The 24794-nt window shown below is 36.6% G+C and overlaps 1 long non-coding RNA gene across 4 annotated transcripts in view; it reads right to left on the reverse strand.

Annotated features, from left to right (window-relative positions):
• Positions 1-24794, reverse strand: part of LOC118601671 — a 224105-nt gene that overhangs the window by 193996 nt on the left and 5315 nt on the right. For all 4 annotated transcript variants that reach the window (XR_004950497.1, XR_004950495.1, XR_004950496.1 and 1 more), the window contains exon 2: positions 1078-1180. This is a non-coding gene — a long non-coding RNA (uncharacterized LOC118601671). The remainder of the gene's footprint in view (positions 1-1077; positions 1181-24794) is intronic.

Below are 24794 nucleotides of genomic sequence, written 5' to 3' on the forward strand. Positions count from 1 at the left end.
GGCGGAGGGTTACAGACTGGGAAACATACATGTATGAGCCAGTGATTAGACGCTATGATAAGAGTACAACTAGAGTGCTGTGGGCCAACATAATAGGAGAAACACCTCGATTCGAGTGTATTGAGGGCGGGTGAGTAAAGAGCAAGGAGGTGAGCAAAGACCCAGAGTAGAAGTTACTTTTAATCTAAACTCAAATTAAGCCACACGAAGGAGTGAAAACTAGAGAACACTTCAGGCAGAAGAAATGGTATTTGTAAAGGCTCATGAGTGAAAGAGAGCAGACGGCATTGGAGTAACTGCAGGAGACTCACTGTGACTGGGGTGTGAGAGCAGAGGGGGAAAGTGATAAAATGTGAGCTTAGACAGGTAAACAGGAGGCCAGGTGTGAGGGCAGAGTAGGTCACAGAAATTTCCCATGCACAGTTTTTCATGCGCAACCCACAATGGTGTAGTATGAATTTTACATTTTTTTCTGTGTTAATATTAATGGAGGTAACTGATCATTTAGAATCTTCATGTGCGGTATGATTTTCTATTCTGCTTCAATTTTTCACTGAATATTTTTATAATATATCTTGCTCTGTTCATTGCACTTAAATGTTGCTTCTCGTTTCTGTCCTGTTTTACCTGAAAAAGTGAATAAGTTACGACATAGAAGTGGATGTGCAGAATCCAAATCACCAATTAGCATAAATCCTGTCAAGAGTTAATTTTCTCAACTTATTGCAGATTTACTTGATGTCGGTATCAGCATTTTTTAATATATAGATTTATGCATATAAATATATGCATGCAAATATATAATTATTAAATATTATAATATATTAATGTATTATGTATTAATGTATTATGTATTATGTAATTAAATATAACATATAAATATATATTATACATTTTATATATATATATATCTAGATACCAGTATATGAATATATACATGGATTCAGCTCCATGTTCATTCTTTAATGCACTGAAGTTTATATCAGCCAGTTGCCATAATTTTTTCAAGTAAGCACAATTAAGCACAGCAAATTTTTTATGTTAGGCTGCACAAATCATTTGTTAGATTATACTCACTGGTTCTTTTTGTGACAGCATTTCTTACTCAAGGATGTCCTGGTGTTTCGAAAACAGGTGACTCAAAAGACTATTTTGGAAATAAAATGTGGGCTCCAGGTAACTAGCAATAAAGAAGTTTAAATTGGCAATTAGAAAACAAGAAGCTAAGCATTTCGTTCCAGAACCTTAATGAGTTTTAACCCATGGCCTCAAGGACCTGCTGTGGCTTAATGCAAACAGCAACCTAAATTCTATAAGTGAGGAATTAGAAAAATTGAAACCTTGCAAACTGGAATTCAGCTCTGAGGAGCACAACAAGCTTCCATTTATGAATAGAATCGTGTTTTCAGTGAAGTATTTTAGAACAAATATAATTCATGGGGAAACTGCGATATTTCTGGCAAAGAATGTACAAAAAAAGAACTTTTCATCCTTAAAACCACTGAGAGCCTTCTTTGACAATAAAGGTAAAGAAGTATTTAATGATTAAAATCTTCTTAAAACATTTCCAAGATACATACATATATTAAATAAATTAATTCTATAATTTAAAGATATCCAATAAAGAAAACATATCTGGAGAGATGGATTCACAGATGAATCACTACAAACATATAAGAAATAGTATAAATCTTATCTTATATAAATTCTTCCAAAGAATATAGTGAACTATTTTCAAAGAAACTGTGAACGCTTTCAAATACACTTTATGAGTTCAGCATGATACCGATACAAATTTGACAAGGAAATATAAGAAAAAAATTATAGGCTAATACCCCTTATTATCATAGATACAAAAGATCTAATGAGACTATACATGGATATATATGATATATGATGTGTATGTGTGTCTATGTGTATACATATATATCCTAAATGAATGAGGTTTGTCAAATAATTCCAATTTTGGTTTACCATTTGTAAACCATTCAATGTAATTCACCATAATAATAAAATTTTAAAAGCACATATGATTGTCCCAACACATGCAGAAAATATTGGTAAAATTCAACATCCTTTTTGACAAAAACTCTCAACAATCAAAGAATAGAAGGAACATATTTAATTTTATTAAAGAAATCTACCAAAAACCTAGAACTATATTTAATGGAGAAATAGTGAATACTTTTCATCTAAGATTAGAAACAATGTAAATATTTTTTTGTCATTTCTATTCAACATTTAACTGAAGATACTAGCTAGATTAAAAGAGCAAGAAAAAAGAAAAACTAAAACAAAAAGAACTGAACTGAAATGAGAGACACAACTGAAAGTACCACAAAACATCAAATATCTAGAGGCAAATCTAATGAGAATTATGTAAATCCTCTACACTGAAAATCGTAAAACATAGTTGATAACATCAAATACAAATAAATGGGGGAATATGACACGTTCGAAGATGGAAATTTCACTTTTAAAAAATGTTAATTCTCTCCAATTTGAGCTATAAAGTCAATAAAATACTAATCAAAATTCTAAAAATATATATTTCCAAGAGTTCATCCAGAATATTTTTACTTTCCTAATCACACTGACTTTTCTCATATTTTTCTCACTAGTTATTTTATTGGTATAATATAATATTTTGTTTAATTTATATTCTAAAACTGAGAATTTCCTAAATAGAGATCAATGGATTTTTGAAAAGGACTTTGGATATATATTCAGTCCCTAAATATCTGAATGCTACTTTAACTGATGTTTAATAAGCATTTCTAAATATTAAGTATTTTGTACCTGGATCACCTTTGATCTATCTGTCCTCAATTTCTAAGTCGATGTTTGAGCACTATCTTAATTGTGATCACTCAAAGCAAGAGTAGAGGCAGTCTTTATTCTTAACAGATGCATTCACCCATGTGAAGGTAAAGAGTAAGATGACAAACTGGGGGTGAAAGTTCCACAGCACCTGAGAACTGAGTCATCACTCGGCCACAGAATAAAAGAATCCTGACCTGAAAAAAAGGAAAATCGACCACAGCAATGTGGCCCAAGTTCATTCTGTGTACAACGATATGGTTTCCACAAAACCATGCTTCCTGTCACTTTGAATTAATGTTAATTTCATGTATGTATTTTAATTTGCAGTTTTATTTTTATTTAATTTGCAAATTTAATTTGGTTCATATAAATGAAGACATAATTTTAAGGAGTATATAAAACTTTAAATATTTATACTTAAGCAAGTAACATAATGAAACCATTTTAAATCCACCTGAAGGTTCTGAAATATTTTGTTTTCCTTCAAAGAGGGCTCTGCATTCCTCCGGCCTAGATGCCCTGCTCCTCTAGATGTGCCTTGTTACTTTAATTAGATTTTGAGCTTCTGAAGGATAGGCCCTTGTCTTTGTCTTGATATTTCCTGGGTCAAAATTTTGTACATGCTTGTTGAATTACCAAGGAATGAATGACACATGTTCTTAAAATGTTGTTTTTTGTTCTTGTGAACCTGAATATTGCTTTTTGGGACCCAAACTGATGCCTCTATGGGATACTATGCTCTTCCATCCTGCTCCACCAAGAGGAATGAATGTATGCTGGTCTTAGCAAATATAGAGGTGGACAAAATTTGAAATAAATTATCTCAAAAGTGTTTCATGGATTTTTTATCAGTTAAATTTGTCCTCGATGGAAAATCTACTAATTAAAAGGTCTAATTTGTCACATATGTCGATTTCATGGGAGTAAAATTCTGAAAGTTAAAAAACATTCTTGCATACTTTGGTTTTTCTGGAAAATAACTTGAACTTGTCTCTCACTTGGCTTTATTATAATGGCCCCAACTCCCAAAGGAAGTGCTATATTTTGATGTGGCAAAACCTCCAATTCCAAAGTTCTGACACAAAATAAAATTTCCATGTGGAGGACTGAAACCCACCATTTAAGTACCAGTGCAGCATAAAAATAACTTTAAAATCTCAGATATCATGCTGTAATGGAATATGCTAAAAAAAAATTCAGAAACTGAAATACAAAGATTAGTGACTGAAATCTTCAAGAAGCTGATATGTAATATAAGTAGTAAAACTTAAATCATGAGATACTAGAGTCCCATTCATCGAGCCTCACTGGGGAATTTTGAATAAATTTTTGTAATTACAAAAATTTGAAAGTTACCTCCATTATATCCTGAGATATTAATAAATGCTTTGAAACACATAGTTTAATGAAGAAATCAGGAGCCCACTACTCTCTCTATATAAATGAGCTGACATGAACTAAGCTAGGATAAACAACATCTTCCTCAAAAACTAGATTCTGGTTAAGAAATCCCAGGTCTATTGATTAGAAATTTAAGTGCAGATTTTACTTTTGATTTTTGTTTTATGAATCCCTTTTCTTTTTTCTTTTTTTTTTTGCTACTTAAATTAGTAGCTTATTAAAATAAATTTATGTTTTATGTAATATGATATATGATCATCAAAAAATAGGACTAGATAATGGGAAAGTTATAATTCCTTCTTTTCATTCTCCCAAATCCACTTTCTAGAGTTGACCACTATTTACAGTTTGGTTTTATCTTTCTAGACAACTGACCACATATGGAAATCGCTGTTGTAAAAATGAGATTGCATTACATGCACCAGTTTGGGTCAGAGCATGAAGCAGACAGCACCCCCAAACTAAAATAAAGTGAGAAGAGTTTAGACAGTGGAATTAGATATAAAGTTGTACCAGTACAAACTCAGGGAGAAAGTGGCACTCTGGGGCTTTTAACAGTGGTGCCATCATCTCCCTAGGACTGAGGGGGTGGTCCTGGACTAAAGACAAAGAGAGTACACAGAGCTGCCCCACGGTGCCAAATAACCAGACTCAGTCGGCTTATTGGAAGGGAGCCAGGGAAATAAAACTCTGTCCAAGATCCTTTCCTCCAGTCTCCTCTGAGCCCCGCTCAGAACCAAAGAGCAAGAATGCAGTTTGAAGCCTCTGAACAGGTCAGCACCCAGGACCTTAGAACAGGGCAGGGCCAATGGAAGTGTTCTGGTGTGTAGGATTCACTTGCTCTGCAACTCTTGTTTCTCACTGGTTGATAAAGAGTGGACATTTTGCTATATCATTTCTATAAATTCACCTCATTCATTCTTCATTGTTACATGGAATTCCATTAGGTGGACTTGTGTGAGCAGCCACTTAGAGATGGCCACCGGGTTTCCAGTTCTTCACCAGCTCAACCAATGCTGCAGTGACGACCTTCACACATCTTTGTCTACATACTGGTGCAAAGTCTGAGATGCTTCTCTCAGCAAGAAATTGCTGAGCCAAAGGAGCTGCTGCTTTTCAAAGAGATGAAACTGTTTTCCTGCCTCCTCTCTTCAGAGATTGAAATTCTCAGAAAGCTAAAGTGCAGGAAATAGTGCAATGAAAGGGGTGGTGGCATGTTGCATCTAATGAATATAAACTTCAAAGGTAAAAAATGGTAGACAGAGCCAGAGGCAAGAGAAGACACCACTCCCTAACTCCAGCCACGCAAGGCCTCCGGAAAAATAGGTTTTTACAGTTCTCCTCTGCTCAGAGTTTTCTTAGTCATCTCCCAAAAAATAGTGTATGGGAAGATCATTTTCTGAGACTCTGCATGTGTAAAAATGCCTTTATGACTGGATGTAGGATTCTATGTGGGAAATCACTTTTTCTCAATATATTAAAGGCATTGTTCCACTGTAATCTCTTTTCCAGTCATGCTGACATGAAGTAGGGGTTATTCTGATTCTTAAACTTTTATTTGTAGCTTTCCCCTCCTTATCTCTAATCTCATAAACCAGGTTTTCTCATATATTATTGAGGACAAAGAGTAAATACTATCCACATTTTTCTTTTGAGACTTTTAGTAAACAATTTTCACAGGTTCACTATTCCTCTGCATATCTACGGAACACAGTCCCTTCTGTTATGTAAGAGAATCTCTCCCTAAGCCTCGTGTTGACAGTATTTCTGTGTCCTTAGATTGAATGAAGAGAATGCTAAGCTGGCCCTGTATTTTCCAACACACAGGGTGCATGTGCTTCCGGTTCCTAACACCATCTTCCTGGTGTTGTCAGAATCCCAGTCTCACACAAGGAACTAAGGGCAAGTCCTGTGCACGAGTCCTGACAAATATGCAACATCTCGTTGACCCATATCTAGGACAGTTCTACTGGGCCACGTCTTCTCTTACTTGGCCTCTGGCTATTATTAGAAAGTTGATTTATTTTGACATAACGTTTAAAATCATATGCAAGAAGCAGTATGGGAAGTTACGACATCCCTTTGCCACACTATTTCCAATGGGCTTCTGTCACCCTCCCCACCCCACTACTCCCTTCCCCGAGCTGCTGCTTGCTTACTTCCTACCCCAGAAGGCACTAGTCAGTCCCCTCTTTCTTTTCACCTTCGGCTGCACTGCATTCCTGAGAGTCCTCATCTCCGGATTATAAAAGAGAGTGGTACTGCCGGGCAGGGAGGAGTGTGGGGAAGGACCAAATGCCGCCTGGGGAGCTGGAGGATGTTCAATCAGAACATCTGCTCACACGTTCCTGAGTTTCTAACATGAGGATAAACCAGGGACTGAGATAAAAACCCTTTCTCCTTTTCTTTGCCTTGACATTTTGCTCATTTAGAGATGTTTAGGAATTTCCAACGTTTCTCGATTCCTTTAAGAAACTTTTACGAGTAGCCCATTGCTGAATGATATCCTTCATTATCGATGCCATTGCAATGCTTTATTTGTGTGTGTATATGTGTCTCCATGGATATTTCAACCGGAAATTCATTAGGAAGCTAACTGTGCTAACGATTGCGAGTGAGGCATTTGGAACTTCAGGGATTACATGTTTTTTATGGTTCACTCCACTGGGGCTGATAACTATGAACTAGATAAAAAAGAGGAAGTACAATTATCTTGGGTGCCTCTATGCTAGAGAAACAAACCTCTCCCATGGCCTTTCAGCTGGCTCACTGACTCTTCCCTGACAATTCTGGCACTGAGTTTTATTTCTCTAAATGCTAGAAATGAAAGGTTTTCCACTTCAGGCCATGTGCAACCCTTTGTCATGACAGCATCTCCCACGAATACTTCAAGGAGGAACGTTTCCCTGGACATGGATGGGGTCACCCGTCAGAAGGAGCAGAAGTTTTTCAGCCACCAGCCCATCCATGATTTAGAGGAAGAGCAGACCATGCAGAAGGCCCCTGATTCCCTTGTCAGCCGTCTGCTCTCCTCCTTCCCCACAGCTCAGAGCAAGGATGAGCAGTAGACAGAAGGCAGGGCTGGTATAGGAGGACACCATTTCCAATATCCAAGATGCAGCAGGTCTCCAAACTATTTGCTAGAATTGTTCTATTTATGTATTAAATAAAATAGAAGGCAAAGAAAGTATGGAAAGAAAATTCTTGAAATGGCAATATAGGTACAGGCTGCCAGTTTTAAAATTTTCTTATTCATTTTTGGTCCTTCTAAATGTGCTGATACAATTTGTTGAGTGCTATTAAGCTTAGCGTATTTTTTCTATTATATTTTATTCATTTAAGTGTTACTCTAGATAATTTTTCATAAAGCTATAGCATCTTCATAAAGATTAATTTAAATGTCAGCACAATAATTCATCAAGAGTATGATACCTTTGTTTGGTGATATTCAATTTTGTTTTATTTTCATGCATTATAAATAGTGTCATAAGCGATATACTTATGTATATGTAAATTCTTACAGTTTTTAAAAATTTTTTTAGGTTCCCAAGAGAAAAATTCTTAGGTCAAAGGACTGAATATTTTTATAACTATTGAAATGGATTGTCGAATTGCTTTCTAACACTGTTCTTGTTCTCCAGCATTGTGGGTGATCTCAGCTAACACAAATGTGTATTTTTTTATGAGAGAATTTTTAAAAAGATGTATCTTCTTTATTCTTAGCCCAACACTGGCTGCATTTCTAATTTGGACAACTACTATTGTTCATATTTTCCATTTTTTGAAATTCCTGTTGTAAGGACAATTCACACTGGAAATGTGAGGCTCTTACAAGTGTCATGGGGATTGCTGGTGTATTCCTGCCTTCCTACACAGAAGGTAAATATACCTCCCTTTACAAAACGCAAAAGGGCTATGCATTCCTGCGAGTGGAATGTCTCCACCATCCATGAGCTGGGTGCAGGGGGAGCTGTTCCCTTTGCCATAGCCACTCTCTCTGAGGGCACTGACACCTGCCAGAGTTGTTCAACACAGCCCTGGCTTTATGACCATATGCATCCTTTGACCTCATTGAGCCTCCTACCATATCCAGGAAAATAAAGGTGATTTAGAAAATCAAACAAGAAATTATTATCGAGTAGGTACAATTAAATATAATCCTCCCCTCTAGTTGGGTCAGGAATGCTACTATTTAAAGGAATAATATATAAAGTCTTTTAATTGTTCAACCCTGAATTATTTTATAAACTCCATGCTTTACTCTTAAAATCTTCGATGAGTGTATACGTGTCCCCTTGACCGTATTTTCTCCTGTCTGCTCCTTCCTCCCACTTGCACCAGCTGCATGGGTCTGCTCTCAGTGCCTAGGACATGCTGCTTTATCCTGGTCTGAAGGTCTTCTGCATAGAAGTCTTCCTACTTCCTACCTCCCTTCTTCTCATAACACAGCACTCAGGTCAAACATCCCTTCCTCTCATCAGTCTTCTCTGCCTAACTCACTTTCCTCATCTAGGCACTCTCTATCTAGTTATCTAATTTTAATGTTGTCATAGACCTTACTACTTCCTAGAAATATGTTCTTCTTAGTGTTGCCTACTTGGTTAGCATCTATCTGTCCTCCATGGCTAAAATATGAGCTCCAGAGAGCAGAAACTTTGCTCACTGCTGAATGCTCAGAGCTTAAAGCAGTGCCTGGCACACATCAGGCATTCCACATGTATTTGTTGCTCGGAAGCCCAGTTGTAACTCATTTACTGCATAAAAAGGGACAAAAATTGTTGACTATTTTTTCAATCTTGTTGGAGTTTTTTTTTTTTACCAATTGCCAATTAATTACATATGACACTGTAGATAATAAATGTATAGCAATGGTCAAAATGTAGCTCTGGGAACAAAGCATTCCAGATTTCTCTTTCAAGATGCTCTAATTCCACATGATATATTACTGATGCTGGAGAGAATGCTGACATTTACAATGACCTCATCTGGAGAGGAAATGGGTTTTGCCTCATTTTTTCCTCCCAATTCTGTGAGGCTCTTAAATAGCCACACCTTTCCATAAGCGTTGAGGGAGGAACTATGGAATTCACAGGGCTTCTTTCTTAAGGGCTTATTTTGAGATTAATCAAAGCTCCACTTTCATTTGATTTTTGCTGATGCTTTCTGATCTCCTTTGCTATTACTACAGCCTGCAAAAATAGCCCTGCACATAAATTATGCATCAAGTCTTTAAATATCCTGATCTTTTTCTTTTCCTGCCCCACCTCTACCCAAGGAGAAAGTACCTGTGTTACTGACATTGGACCTTTTTTCCCTTGCACTAGATCACTTTCTTTTCTGAAAGAAACATATCTGATGAGAATCTTTCTTCAAAAGTACATGTGTGCGTGCACACACACACACACACACACACACACACACAACATGCTAATGAAATACATTTTAAACTCAAAGTAGTAAGCCAAACTCAAAATTAAGATGTTTTGCTAAAACCGGAAAGTTAGAGGGAAAATTTTCAGTTGTGAGTGAAACTAAAATCTTGTGGTCTGTCAGAGTTAGCAAACTGGATAAAGGCCTTAGAGGCTATTTTTATTTCAACAAACAAACAATCCTCAGGGAGGCAGTAGTCAAGGCCCTGACTACCTGAGCTTCCTGCATAAATAAATCTGGGAATGTTAGCAGTGTTACTTCATTTGTAAAAACGTGTCCAGAACATGTGAACCACAAATCCAGAGGAGAAATAACTCAGAAACTTCCAATGAGAATGTTTCCACAAGCTAAAACTACGTGAGATCTGCACAGAGCTCAGACAAGAACAATAAAGTACATGACCAATAACCATCAGATATGTCAATGTCGAAGGTATATTTAGAGACAGAAAGTAGAACAATTTGAAAGGACACTACTCAATTCAGTAAAATAGGGACAGCAAGGTGGGCAACTGGGAAGTACAAGGATCACAAAGAGAACAATCATATGCAGATGTGTTTGTCTACACAGAATTTAAGAACCAGGAAGTGAGTTTCCGGGGGAAAGACAACTCATAAAAAAAAAAATAGTATTTCTGTCACCCAATAATAACCAAATGTGTGTTTTTAAAGGTTTCTTTTCACAATAAGAACTAGAAGTAAATGATACTTGGGAACATATCTAATAAAAGATAAACATGACCTTTACAGAGAAATTGTCCACTGCTATCTAGGAGATAAAGCATACATGGGGATATATGAATAAATGAAGAGGCATGCTGTGTTCATGAAGGAAATGACTCCATTTGTGAAGATATAAATTCTCCCATAATATTTCAAAGGCTGTAGTTCTAGACTAAGAAACCCTATTCTAGAGGACAAGGCACACGTATCTATCATTTCTTTAAATAAAGCCCAAAATAGCAGTTCATAGCACCATAAACTTCATGCTTATTTTAAGGTCTTTTCTATTTATAAGATTTTTAAACTAGATAAACTGAATTGCAGAGCTTGAATGTGATTTTTTTTTAATTATGAAAGAACACACATAGCAACACAAAAGTTCGACTTCGAATCAAGCAGGAAAGGAGGTAATTTGTGGATGCAATTACATGATTGAGTGCATTTTAAAATATACCCTAAATGAGATATTTTCAAAGCCTATGAAACCCACTCAAATAGATACTTAGTGCTTTTTTTATTTTAGAAGCGAATGATCTTAACGGCATAGTGAAGCAGAGAAATACGATGGATATGAGATACCATATTCTCTATATTTATATGTGTGTATATGTGTATATATAGATATATGTATATGTGGCTATGTATGTGTATTTAATTTAATTTAATTAGAATTCAGAACGCAGAGGTACAAGGATTAGAAATAAAAAGGCACAACAATTTGTAGAGATGTTCTGTTTGTCTATATCAAGTGTAAGCCCGATAAGTGAGTTTCTGGGTGCAAGAAACTCAGTATTTATGAGATGAGTGCCTTTTTTCATGTAAATTTAGCATAGCAAACAGCAATGGACTGACTTACTTACTAGTAAGGACTAGATCAGTTATGTCTCAAATGCCTTTTATCAGAAACACAAATTTACAGTGAAGTTCAGTGGGTCAACGCAAATATCTCATATTGCTGTCTTCTCTTAGGAAGGTTATGCTGCATGCTGAATTATGGAAGGCATGTGCTGAGGACCCATACCCAGAACCAGAGAAGTCAGCTCCAGGCAGAAGTGTGACCTGGCTGATTACTTCTCTAGGACCCTGCCTGAGCCTTACCTCACTACACCTCTCTGAGCGTGGCTCTGAACGTGGCTCCTCCTCGAAGCCCTCTCCTTAGTTCCTGATGTGCTATACCTCTCGCCTTTCTAGATATTCAGTTTCTTTTGCCCTATCCTCAGCTTTCTCTTTCTCTTCCTTTTATTATTCATCTTGAATCAAGTTACTGCTGATTCACAATATATATTCTTCCAGTGGCAATTTCTTTCCTAAGTTCCAGACACATGTATCTAATTGTCCAGAGCTGAAGGTGCCACTCTGAGATGTTTGTGATGATCAGACAAGGTGATGAACAAATAAGAGGGACCTGGGGGACCAGTTTATCCCTGCTCTCCACCTACTCCATGTGCAGTTCTTCTTCCCACTGGACCATATGAACAATCAGTGGCACCAAGCCCATCACGGGGTCCTGGGCTTCAGGCCCACAGAGGTGATACTCGCACAGAAGCAGAAGCAGCTGTTTCCAGAGGCAGACTTCCATAAACATCTCCGCAAGCACATGAATTCTTGAAATTTCCAGCCAATTGTGGTCCATGTGCCCTGAGCTTCAGGTTGACTTGTGCGTGCCTCTCTCATCTTACCACCCCCCACTTCCAGACCCTCACTTAGTCCTGCCAGATTCATGTGAGTTCTAGGAAGTGCCGCCTTCCTGCAGTGTTTGCAGTAGCTCTCTTTTCCTGACCAACCCATGAAGGATACACCAATTCCAACCTGCTCTTCCCCCTTTCCTGCTCTCAGGAGATACCAGCACTTTCTTTCCAGTTAACATCCACTACCCTCTTTACTTCCCCTCATATCCAATCAGGCACAAACCCTCTCTCTGAATGATCTCAGGCTTGTTCTGTCCTCTTCTTCTCTACTAATCACGTCTCCTTAGTTCAAACCCTCATCACCTCTTACAAGACATTCCCTATCTGCTGAGCCTTCCGTATGGCACTGTCTACTTTAGACCTTAAATTCAGTGTCATCTTACTCTCCAATGCCAATTTCTTGTAAAACATCTGCTCCTCTTGTTTTTAGGTACCTAGGCAATTTACCTCTGTCCCTCTTGTTCTGAACAAACTTCTGGTCAGCCTCCTCATCCACTGCAGTGTGCCACCTGGTTTACAGCAACCTCTCTCCCTCGAGGTCCTAACATCATTGGTCCTGACATCACCATGACATCGCCCAGACTGACTTCAGTGTGCACCCAGACGATGCATGTAAGAGCCTGACTTTTCAGTTCCTCAAACTACTCAATTCCAGTGCCCTCACCTTCGCTGCTTCTTCAGCTTCACATTCCCTTGACCACAGGCAACTTCATTCCCGCAACTCAGTCTTTAAACCCTGAATTAAGATAGCCCCTTCGTACAGCTCTATCATTTATTTCTTAAAGCTTCAGGAGTTCCTAAACTCACTGCACTAATCATCTTTAGAACTTTCTCACTTTCTCTCTCTCTCTCTCTCTCTCTCTCTTGCTCTCGCTCTCGCACTCTCTCGCTCTCGCTCTTTCTGCCTTCATTTACTTCTGTGCCAAGGGTTAGACCTCAGGCTCCACCACTTCAACCATCATCTTACATGTGTCATTACTTCCCCTAGCCCCTGCCCGTTGGTCACATCTCCCAACACAATCCTTGTCTCCATGGCAATGCCTACACACAGGCTGTGGAGTGCTGTTACTGAAAAGCACACAACCACTCAGACTGGGGTTTCTTAACTTGAATTTCCAACAGCAAGGACACCAACCCCTCTTTCTATGATTCCCTTCTCAGTGGCAGCTTCTGTAACCTTTTCCACTATCAAATTTTCCTACCTCAACACCTACCTCCTCCCTATCCACCTACTTACTTCTCATAGAAAATCTGATATGAAGCATTGTAACTCCCTGCCAAATCCCCTATGAACTTGGGCAAGCTCTGAGCTGGGTACTGGGAATAACAGGAAGTAAAATAAGGCCTTGGGTGTGTGGACAGAGGTGGGGCCTTGCAGTGGATTAGGCATGGGTGCATTCTCCACTCTGCCTTTTATCTTGCTCCAGCTCCTTAAATTAACAAGCTTAAACTTGAGAATGGTTATGGGTAGTGCTGACCTCTCAGGGTGCTTGAATTGATGAAGTTAAATGAGGCAACACAGGAAACTGCCTAAAACCACAGGTAATTATTGAACATTTCCACCCTGCTCTTGCCCTGGAGGAACTTACAAGCTAATGGGGAAGACAGGACTAACCAAACAAGCACCTACAATATGAAAAATGCATCACAGTAGTATGACCCGGGCAGTGGGAACTCAGAGATGGAAGTGACTGACTCTGCCCAGGGCAGTCCCTGAGGGTAACCCAGGTGAGTGTGCGGTTACATCTTTTTGCTTTTATATCCCTAAACTATAGTACTTATGCACGGTTGATTTGTTTGGGTTTGAGTGAGAATTTGGGGAAAAGGAAGAAAAGGCTGCAGTTCTAAGATTTGTGGGGAGTTTTTATATAATTGAGTTCAGTGAGTCTCAGCGTATTTTTCTTTAAACAAATATAATGTGATTAAAGTAGCTTACTGTTAGGGGAAGAGCTCTCCTGACACAACTGTTAGTCCCTCTCAGATCCTGGGAGCTGCCCTGCAGGAAGCCCATCCTGGCTGATAATTCTTGAGGAAGAAATACATTTATAAGGGGCAGCCTTGTTTGTTTATGAGGAGTTCTTTCTGTCTGACTGAGGACAGATGGTACTGCTCTACTTTATTAAACATTTTGAGAAGTGCGACAGGGATTGCTGTAAACCCTATGTCTTTCTATTCATGTCACTTTTCACAGAGGTCAAGGTGCCTAGGCCTGGCTCCCTTCACTCCTAGGATGGTTACTGTGGACTCCCCTGGGACAGGCTCTGTGCTGGGCGCAGATGGTGACCAGAAGCTACTTCTGCCGTCTAGGACTAGACAGTCGTTGTCCAGTGTGGTCACTTTCATTTTTGGTAGATTTCAGACATCTTACTTGGAACCTCAATATAACTGATTAAAATATATAAAAAGTAACAAATAGTGGCTTTTATTGAATCAAGTAAATAAGACCTGGAGCCACCCTCCTCAGGGCAAAATTTAAAGGACTAGTGAGTGAGGGTGAAGATATTGCCTGAATTTTGGAACAAAATTTGAAGAGCCCTCAGCATGGTGGCCCAAATGATGCTGTTGACAGAAAATAATTAGGTCAGTCTCATCTCCCTGCAACCCTTTTTCTCCTGTCCAAGTACACCTCCAGAAAAGACAGGCTGCTAGGCCATATGGAAGTTGTCATTCAAACTACTTTCACCTTTTACGTTAGAATATCTATTCTCACTTTATTTTCCAATCTCTTTCTATCCATGTATGACCCCTAGATTCAAAACTTCATTCTCTGAGGACACATTTACTCCACTTCATTCGGATGGTCCTGCCCGAGGCCCCCGAGGACTTCTGCTCTTCTCTTGTTACATCAATTTACGCTGCATCTGCTGCCTTGGAACTGCCCTAGGTTGTTGAAATATATGTGCAGAAGAAACCCCATTAAGTTGCAAACTTCTGGAGGAAGTCTTGAATGTATGCTTGCTTCCTTTATTCCCTCTTACATATCCTTGCAGAGGTCATGGCTGACCATCCACCAAGTGACATCATTATGTCTAGGACGGCATCCCAGTAACCTTTTCTCTTATTGAATATGCCCTAGGGTGTGTCCTTCTTTGGCTGTTGCAGCTTCTTCCATAGTATAAATTTTATTTTATAATCCCCAGTCTTTCAAAGGCAGTGACTCGTATCCTCAGATCATCACACAGTACTGGGCACTGGAACTCAATAAACATTTCCTAATGTTAAGGGAAGTCTCTATCTTCTACACTGGTTTCTACTGAGATCCCTGTTGTCAGAGACTCAATGGTATCTTCAGGGCCAGCTTCGCTGTTATTTTTGGGTTGCACGTGGGGCAAGAGAATCTTGGCAAATTTAGGAGCACCTACACCTGGAGCCATCGTCTCCCTCCAGGCGAACATCACAGGCTCTCCCACTAAAGACCTAGCCTTCTCTGAGGGCACTGTCACTCCATCTAGTATGACCAACCGTCCAAGTTTGCCAGAGACTTTTGTGGTTTTAAAAATAAAATCCCACATTCTGGGAACTTGAACCTCTAATTTATCTTCATTTGTTGTGGGCTGAAGAAGTGGGCTATAACTCTTTTCTGCCCTCATAATCATTCCACTCTCTTACCTCACCACCCAGGACACTCAGCACAAGCTTTCCAGTCATGAGCATTAGGAAGGGCTAATGATATCAACAACATCTGCCTGCTGTCCTGCAAAGATGCAGACACAGAACACAAATGCTGGTTACCCACTGATAACCAACCAAGGAGGGAAACTACAGGAAGAAAAATAGTCTAACTAATTACTCTGCCATATACACAAATCACTTAGCTCAATGCCCGATACACAGTCAACAGTAACAATTATTATCCCTGTGTGACAGATGCAGTCCAAGCAAAATAACACATGGATATTGCCCTCAACGCCCTCTCACTCTGGTAAAGAGAGGCAAGAAAGAGATGTGTGTGTGTGTGTGTGTGTGTGTGTGTGTGTGTGTGTGTGTGTATTTTAAGTTAGATCTGATTCAAGATATTAAAAACGTTATCTGGTCTGGTATATGCGAGGTAGACAAAAATTGTTGAGAGTCAAGAAGAATTAATAGAAGAAGGTAAAAGATCCACAGGATGTGGAAAGAGACCGCTTGCAACAATCTGTGAAGCAGTATGTCTCTCAGTATGTGTATATTCAGATTTTATGGTTTCTCCTCAGGCATAGCTCCTGCTTATGTCATTTCTGACAGACTTCTAAATCTTCTTTTGTAGCTGAAATGAAATTCTGCTGCCTGTCTGGAAATAAAACAGGAAGTTATTTCTCTAGATGCTCATTTTATTGATCCTCAAATGTGTGGGGACATCTCATCTATAGTTAATTGGGACAAGATTTTAAAAGTGGTTTCCTCTCTTGCACTTTTCTAATTAGGTCAATAAACAAATGTGCTAAAGAAATGCTATCTTTGCGAGCTTTTGCTGGCTGTGCATTTAAAGATTGCCCTGGAGACCCTCACTTTAATTAGATTCAGTAGGGGGTCTAGACACTTTTATTGTCTTTAGAATTTTTCAGTACCCCACTTCAGGCATGAATTTAGGAAACTGTGGCTAGCACATGACCCCAAAATGAGAAATATAAAAATATAGATTTATTTTTCATCACTTGGACAATACCCTTACTAAAGCTCTGGGTGGTGTTCTGCTTTTCAAATATTTGTTTTCAAAATTTAGAGAATTTAGTCTTTTTTACACAATATTGTTGGTAAGAGTAAAAACTGACAACAGCCCAGATGTGAAACCATTGACGTGTGGTTCCTCTATAGGATACACTGCAACCATCCAACATACAGACCAGTGCATATACAGACACAGAAAAATCAACTGGAAGGACAACATGTATATTAAAGCCTTATTTTTAATACATATATGATTAGGGATAATGACAGGCTGCGAACAGTTTTAACATTGCTTATATCTGAATTATGAAAATATGCTGATTTGTTTATCTGAATACTCTATTTTCTGAATACTGGTGAATTACTGGTATATGAGTAACTGCCATAATTAAGATCAAATAAAATAATATAAATCCGAAGATAGAAATTAGTTTCTGTTATAGTAGAGAATTGCTACTGACTCTAGTGCCCAGTGGACCTGGAAAGTGACTCAACATGGCAGAGGGTGCTGAAATTAGAGCACATCAGACCCAATGGGACCCTGGAGCCCCAACTGTTCTCCCTGATTTCATGGTGAGAAAGCTAAAACCTTAGAAAGAAAATATCTTACTCTAAACCCTACAGCTCATTAGTGCAGTAACTGGGTTTTCTGAGTCAGTTTGGGAAGCTTTCACATGCCCCACATATTAACGAGAACTGCTCAATAACTCCACCAACTTTTTGTTTTACACTCTGAAGAATACAGAACAATTCTTAAAGGCAGTCGTTACTCACAAATAAAATGGTAAAAATTTTTGAAAATTCCTGGCATCAGCCAAGTTTGGCTTGGTAAGGTGACATATCTGGGGTTCAGCTGGGATTCTTGGGTTGAAAGATCCTCTCTCCACACAGTCTCTTATCCTACAGCAGGAGAGTCCAGGCCTGTTCACTGGGCTACCAAAACAGAGTGGGAACTGAAAGATCTCTTGAAGACTAGGTATGGAACTGGTACACTGCCATTTTCACCACATTCTTTTAGTTAGAGCAAGTCATAAGGCCAGCCCAGATCCAAAGGACAAAGAAATAGACTCTGCTTCTCAAAGAAGCTACAAAGAATCGTGGTCATGTTTGCAGTCTATTCCATGTATATAAAGGAAGCATCAGTTACAACAGAAATAACCTAGTGTGACTCTGTGTTTTTCAGAGCATCCAGGCTCTAAAGATGAGCTTGGATATAAAACTGAGCTAATTAAACACTAATGATAATAGAGTCCCAGGCTTAGGATTTGGACTTGGTTAGAACAAGGCCAGACTGAGGCTCTCGGCCATGATTCTTCACCACTCAACTCAAAGAGCAGCTCTTCCAAGTTGTTATTCATATACTTAAAACAGATATACCCAAGTGCCTTCCTTTGAGCCTCCATAGCAATATACATGTCATCTATGATAGTCCTTATCTTACCCTGCTATGTCATGAAGTCATGTTCCTACTTCAATCCCCTATTCTAAATTTAGTCTACTTGAGGGCAGGCACTGCAATTTGTCAATCAGTATATATCCTGAAGCATCAAACAGAGCAAGCACACTGGAATACATTTGTCCCACTTTAAGACACTTGTGTTGATATTTATGTTTAGTTTAGTTTTTCTTCTACTGTGCTCTCCTTGGCAGACTTTTTAAACACTGTATATCTACTGTATAAAAATAATCTGGAAATTTCCCTTCCTTTGTGTACAATGAGATGATTTAAATATCATTGGAATTATATCTTCCTTAAAATATATAGTATAATTCTACTCTGAAACCATCTATACTATTACTGTGAGGTAGTCTTTGACACCTTTAATTTTCTTTAATAATGAACTTGTTTAAATTCTGTCTTTACTGGGGTTAATTCTAGCAATTTTTATTTCCCCAGACAGCCTTCTCCTTTCAGTCTCTCAAATTTATTGTATATATCTGAGTATAATCGTCTCCAATGATTCTTTTATTTTTCCTGTATCTATGTTGATTTCCCCATTATTGTTGCTAATTTTGGATATTTGTGCATTTTTTCTCACTTCTTTATTTTAAATTTATTAATTAATGGCTCTCAATTTGGGGGGGGCAGTTTTCAATTTTATTTTCCCAGAAAAACTGAATTCTGCATTTACATATAGCCATGTTTCTACTTTTTAATGCAATTTTTCTATTTAATAAAACATTTAATTATAAAATATAATACTCACATAGAAAGGTGAAAGGGGCATGAAATATAAATGCATAACTTCCTGAATTATTGTACAGTTAACACCTGGGTAACCAGAACTCAAGTCAATAAATTATACATTTCCTGAAACCCTGAGCCCCCAGACATGACCTCTTCAATTTCAACATTATCCCTCTCCTTAGAATAAACATGCTGACTTTGGAGAAATCATTTCTGGCTTTTCTTTATAAATTTCGCACCTACCTGGCAACCTAAACCTTCAATTTTCCTTGCCAATTTTGGAATTTTATATGGAGCAAGAGGATGTATGCTTAGATTATCTCAAGTAGCTGTGTATAACTGAAGACTGTTAATTTCATTGCTAAATATTTCATTGTATGAATGTACTATTGCTTACTTATTTTATCTTTTAACAAGGCTGGTAATATTTCCAACTTTTTACAATTATAAACAATGTTATGAAGTGTAATCTTCTAACTATACCCTAACACACACTCCTATGCAGAGATCCTTAATCCTTGGATCCATGGATAGAGTTTAGAGTGTCCATAAATGTGAATGGGAAACAAATAACATCTTAATTTTCACTAACTTCAACCTGATGCACCATTTTCTTCCATTACAAATATAGACATAAGACAAGCAATACCTGCACTTGTAACTTTGTCACAAGTAGCTTTGTAATTTTACATTGATAGAAATAACAGATATTTTACATCACATTATGATTGCATATACCTAGAAATATCATTTGTGCTTATCACTATTTTGAAATTATGATAGTTATAAGTTATCTATTAGCTGTTACTTAATATGTTAATAAAGATCAACAATTTTTACTATAGCATAAATTTACTGTTTTAATATTTGATAGCTGTATTCTGATATAATTGTTTCCTTTTGTAAACCCTATATATTTTATTTTATATATTTAAAATATTAAAGTTTTTATGAGAAAGGGTTCCCATGTTCAGCGGACTGCCAAATGGTACATGGCACAATACTCTGATGTTCCAGGTCATATAGCAAAGAGGAAAATAAATTCTGTGTATCAGTCAGGGATGAATCAGATTAAACTCTTACAACAACTCCCAAAACTCGGTGAATTAAACAGCAAAGGTTTATTTTGTCGTCTATTCTACATCTACACGTTTCTATCTTGGTTTAGTGGAGCTCACTCAGCAAGGTAACATGCTAGAGTTCCCATCATCTAAAAAGCGACTGGTTGCCATGTCAACAGAAATGGAAGATGGCAAATTATGCATTGGATCTTAAAGGCATCTATACAGAAATAAGTGATACATTTTGCTTTTGCTCACATTTAATTGGCCAAAGTAATTACATAGCCATACCTAAGTTAAAAGAGATGGAAACAAGAATTTTATCAAGTGTCTCCAAAAGAGAAAAAACTAAAAATGCTGGTAAACAGCATTACCAACAATTAAACTGTAAGTTATCTCCAACTTTATTACAGTGCCCTACGTTTCCAAGAAATTTAACAATGTACATTTCCACCAGTACTATATGAAAATTCATCTTGCTCTACATATCCTTAATAACACTTAGACTTTTGAAGTTTTCTTCATTTTGGTCATTCAAATTGCTTTAAATTTTCTTTTCACAAACCTTTTATTCATATGAATATTAGCCCTTTTGATGACCCATTTTCTAAAGTGCCTTTTCAGATAATTTGCCCATTTTTAAATTAGATTATTTATTCTTCCTCACATTTATCTCACTGACATTTTGTTTTTTTCTGTTGTCTCGCCCCGTTTCTCATGTCTTTTGTCTCTGCCTTGTGCCTACGTTTTAGAGAGACAGTTACTTCATTAACTTTTTGTAATTCATGAGATAAATAAATGGCAATTTTCACCTCTGCCATGGTAATATAAATATTTTTTATTTGTAATTTTTTTCCATTTCTTCAATCATCGGTTGTGGTAGCTGTTCTTATTTCATTGGAAGTATTTTGTGGAAGACCTATTTTTGGTCTTTATTTATTGTTCGCATTTTAATAAAATTAATTCTTCCTGGATCAGCAACAAGCAGGCAGTTCACTGAAAAGGCCATTTTCCTGACTTTCAGGAGTTCTTGTGAGACAAGATTTCATATATGCAAATGTGAATTTTTAGCCTTAACTTCACAGCCCACCGAGATTGGCACCTATGACTTGCACTGTGAGTCTCTCTTTTCAAAACTACCTTGTAAACAGACTATCTCCTGAATAAGTGTCCAATTGTTTTTGGACCCTATACTAGTAAAGATTTATGGAAGTTCCTGCTGCTAGATCATGCATCCAGTGTCTGATGTTACAAACAAGGAATTGTTAGTTTTGTATTTGAAGTCATGTCAATGCTAGCTAGGACCTAACATGTTCTAATAAAAACAATTATGAGTGTTATAACCACGATGCTGAAAGAAATATTACTTCTACAATAGGTAACCCTTCTGTGGACTTCTTTCATTAGAATTCCTGAAAGATCACTGATTCTCCCTCTATCTTTGAAATACTCTAACTTCTGACAGTCTAACTACTTTAAGCATGTGGCTGGCAAGTAAATCTTGCCTCCATATTGTACTTACATTACATCTAAAACATAAAGCTTTACATCATTTCATAAAGATAGATACATGGATGAATACATAAATAAACGACCTGGGAATGGCTCAAAGAGCTCTGTAAATGAAGTGGTGGGGAATAATTAGACTAAATGCTGCTCTGGTCCCACCTAACAAATCATAAAAACTAGATACAAGAGGATTAAATTGTATCTCAAATAATTTTATCCCAGCACAAAACTTAAGAATATTTACAGAAATACAAAAATTTACAGAACCCCACCAGGTAAAATTCAGAATGGCCTGCATCAATTCTAACATTATCAGGCATGTAAAGAAACAGGAAAATGTTCCTTCTTCATAATGAGAAGAAAAATCAACCAATAACAATTGACTTAGAATTGACAAGGGTAATAGAAATAGAAGACAAGAACATTAAAACAATTATAACTAAATTACGGACATTCAAAAAGGTAAAAAGATACATGACAAATATAAAAAATTCAATTCAAACTTTTAGAGATAAAAAATAAAATGACTAAGATGAAAAATACACTGGATGAGTTTAATGTGAGATTAGATGTTGTGGGGGAAAAAAATCTTAGTAAACTCTAAGAGACAGCAACAGAAGCTATCAAAAAGGAAATATGAAGAGAGAAACATCAGAAAAAGAAAATGACTTCAGTAAGTTCTGGGCCACTTCAAGCATTATGATCTATGTAGAAGGAAAGGGCAGAGGAAACAGAAAATTATTTGAAGATAATTGATTTTTCTAAGTTTGATGAAAACTATAAAATTAAAGATTCAAAAGGCTCAATAAACTCCAAGCACAAGAAACATGAAAAAACTATATCAAAGCACATCATAATCAAATTGCTGGGAAGCAGTGATAAAGAGAAAATCTTAAAAGAAGTACGAACAAAAAGACACATTATATGTAGAAGAACAAAGATAAGTCTGACAGTAGATTTCTTGCTGGAAACTAGTAGGAAGACTAATAGCTCCCCAAAGATTCCCATGCTCTTATTTCCCAAACTTATGAATATATTTCTTTACAATGACAAAGACACTTTTCAGATGGAACTAAGGTTTAACCTTGAAATGGCGAGATTATTCTGGTTTACCCAAGAAACCCAATCTAATCAGATAAATCTTTAAAAGCAGAGAAACTTTCCTGGCTGTAATCAGAGAGATGTGAAGTGAGAAGGACTTTACCAGCCTTTACTGGCTTCGAAAATGGAGGAACGAGCCCATAGAAAGGAATATGGTGATTCCTAGAAACTAAGAGAATAGCTCTCAGTTTACAGCCAGCAAGAAAACAGTAACTTTGATCCTACTACCATGAGGAACTAAATTCTACAAACCCAAATAAGTAGAAAACTCTTTCCTGGAGCCTCCAGAGAGTAATTCAAACTGCCAAACTTTGATTTTAGCCCACTGAGACCCAAACCAGACTTATGACTGACTGACAGAACCATAAAATAATACATTTTTACTGTCTGAAGCCCCAAGTTTACAATGTTTATCATGACAGCAATAGAAAACTGATATAAAAATAATTCAAGTGAGAGGACAAGAGAGTGTTATATTTAAAGTAATAAAAGGCAAAAAAAAACACATCAAGGTAGAGTTCAATACTCAACAAAAATATTTCAAAAATGAAGATGAAATAAAGTCTACTTTAGATATACAAAAGCTAGAAGAATTCATCATGAACACATCTGTGTTACAAGAAACATTAAAGTAAATTCTCCCAATAAAAAAAATGAGTCTGCGAAAATAAATAAAGAGCACCAGAAATGATAACTACTTGGGTGACTATGTAAGAACATTTTCTTATTTGAATCTCTTTAAAATAAAATTGATTGTATAAACAAAAATAATAACAAGATATTGCGATGTTTATAACATACGTACAAGTAAAATATATGACGATGATAACCTAAAGGCCAATAAGGGAAAAATGGAAGTATACTCCTGTAAGCTTTTCATACAATATGTGCAGTGATATAATATCACTCGAAGATAGATTGTGAAGTTAAAGGGGTATACTATGAAGTGAAAGCAATCAAAAATAAGACAAAACTTTATAAGTAATCAATCAAAAAGTGAGATAAAATATAGTCAATTGATCTAAAAGAAGGGAAGAAAAAGGGAAATGGAGCAGATGAGACAAAACAAATAGCATGATGATAGTTTTATGCTTAATCATATAATAATCACATTGCATGCAAATGATCTCAATATCCTATTAAAAGCCAGAAATTATCTGGTTGGATTAAAAATCAATGTCTAGTTAATAATACTGTATTACATATTTAAAAGTTACTAAGAGGGTAAATCTTAAAATTTCTCATCACGAGAAAAAAATTTGTAACTGTATACTGATGGATGTTAACTAGACTTGTGTTGATTATTTTACCATATATATGTATTTTGAATCATTATATTACACACCTAAAATTCATATAGGGTTATATATCAATTATACCTTAATAAAAATTTAATCAATATCTAATGACATGCTATTTATAAGAAACACATTTTAAATATAAAAAACACAACTGGGTGAATATCAAAATGGAAAAGATATGCTATGTTAATACTAATCAAAAGAAAGAACAGTTATTTTAATATTAAAGTAGATTTCAGAGAAAAGAATGTTACCAGAGATATATGGTAAAAACAAAAACTGGCTCTTCGAGATCAATAAAATTGATAAATATATAATCAGACTGATCAGGAATAGAGAAGACACAAATTACCAATATCAGGAATGATGGGAGTGATATCACTACAGTTTCTAAAGATATTAAAAGGATAATAATGGAATGTTAGGTACAATTTTATGCTAATAAATTCAACAATTTAGATGAAATGAACAAATTCCTTAAAAGACACACAGTACCAAAGCTCACTCAAGATGAAACAGATATTGTGAATAGCCTAAGAAATTAAATTTGTAATAAAAAATCTTCCCACAGAGAAAACTCCAGCGGCCAGCATTACGTTGGCATCAAAACCCAACATAGACATCACAATTAAACTACCAACTATTAACCCCAATGGACACAAACACAAAAATTATAAGCAAATTTTAGAAATTCAATTGAAATGATATCTAAAAGGAAGAATATGCTACAAACCTACTTAGATTTTTCAAAAAACACAAGGTAAGTTTAACACTGACAGGATACCAAAATCTCAATGCATGAAAGAAAAAATGGATTAACTGAACTTCCTGAAAATTGTAAAACTTTTGCTATTTGAAATACATTGTTAAGAGAATGAAAAGACAACCTACAGATTGAGAGAAAATACTTTCAAAACACATAT

The sequence above is a fragment of the Rousettus aegyptiacus genome, unplaced genomic scaffold (assembly GCF_014176215.1).
Source record: "Rousettus aegyptiacus isolate mRouAeg1 unplaced genomic scaffold, mRouAeg1.p scaffold_m13_p_4, whole genome shotgun sequence".
Lineage (NCBI taxonomy): Eukaryota > Metazoa > Chordata > Mammalia > Chiroptera > Pteropodidae > Rousettus > Rousettus aegyptiacus.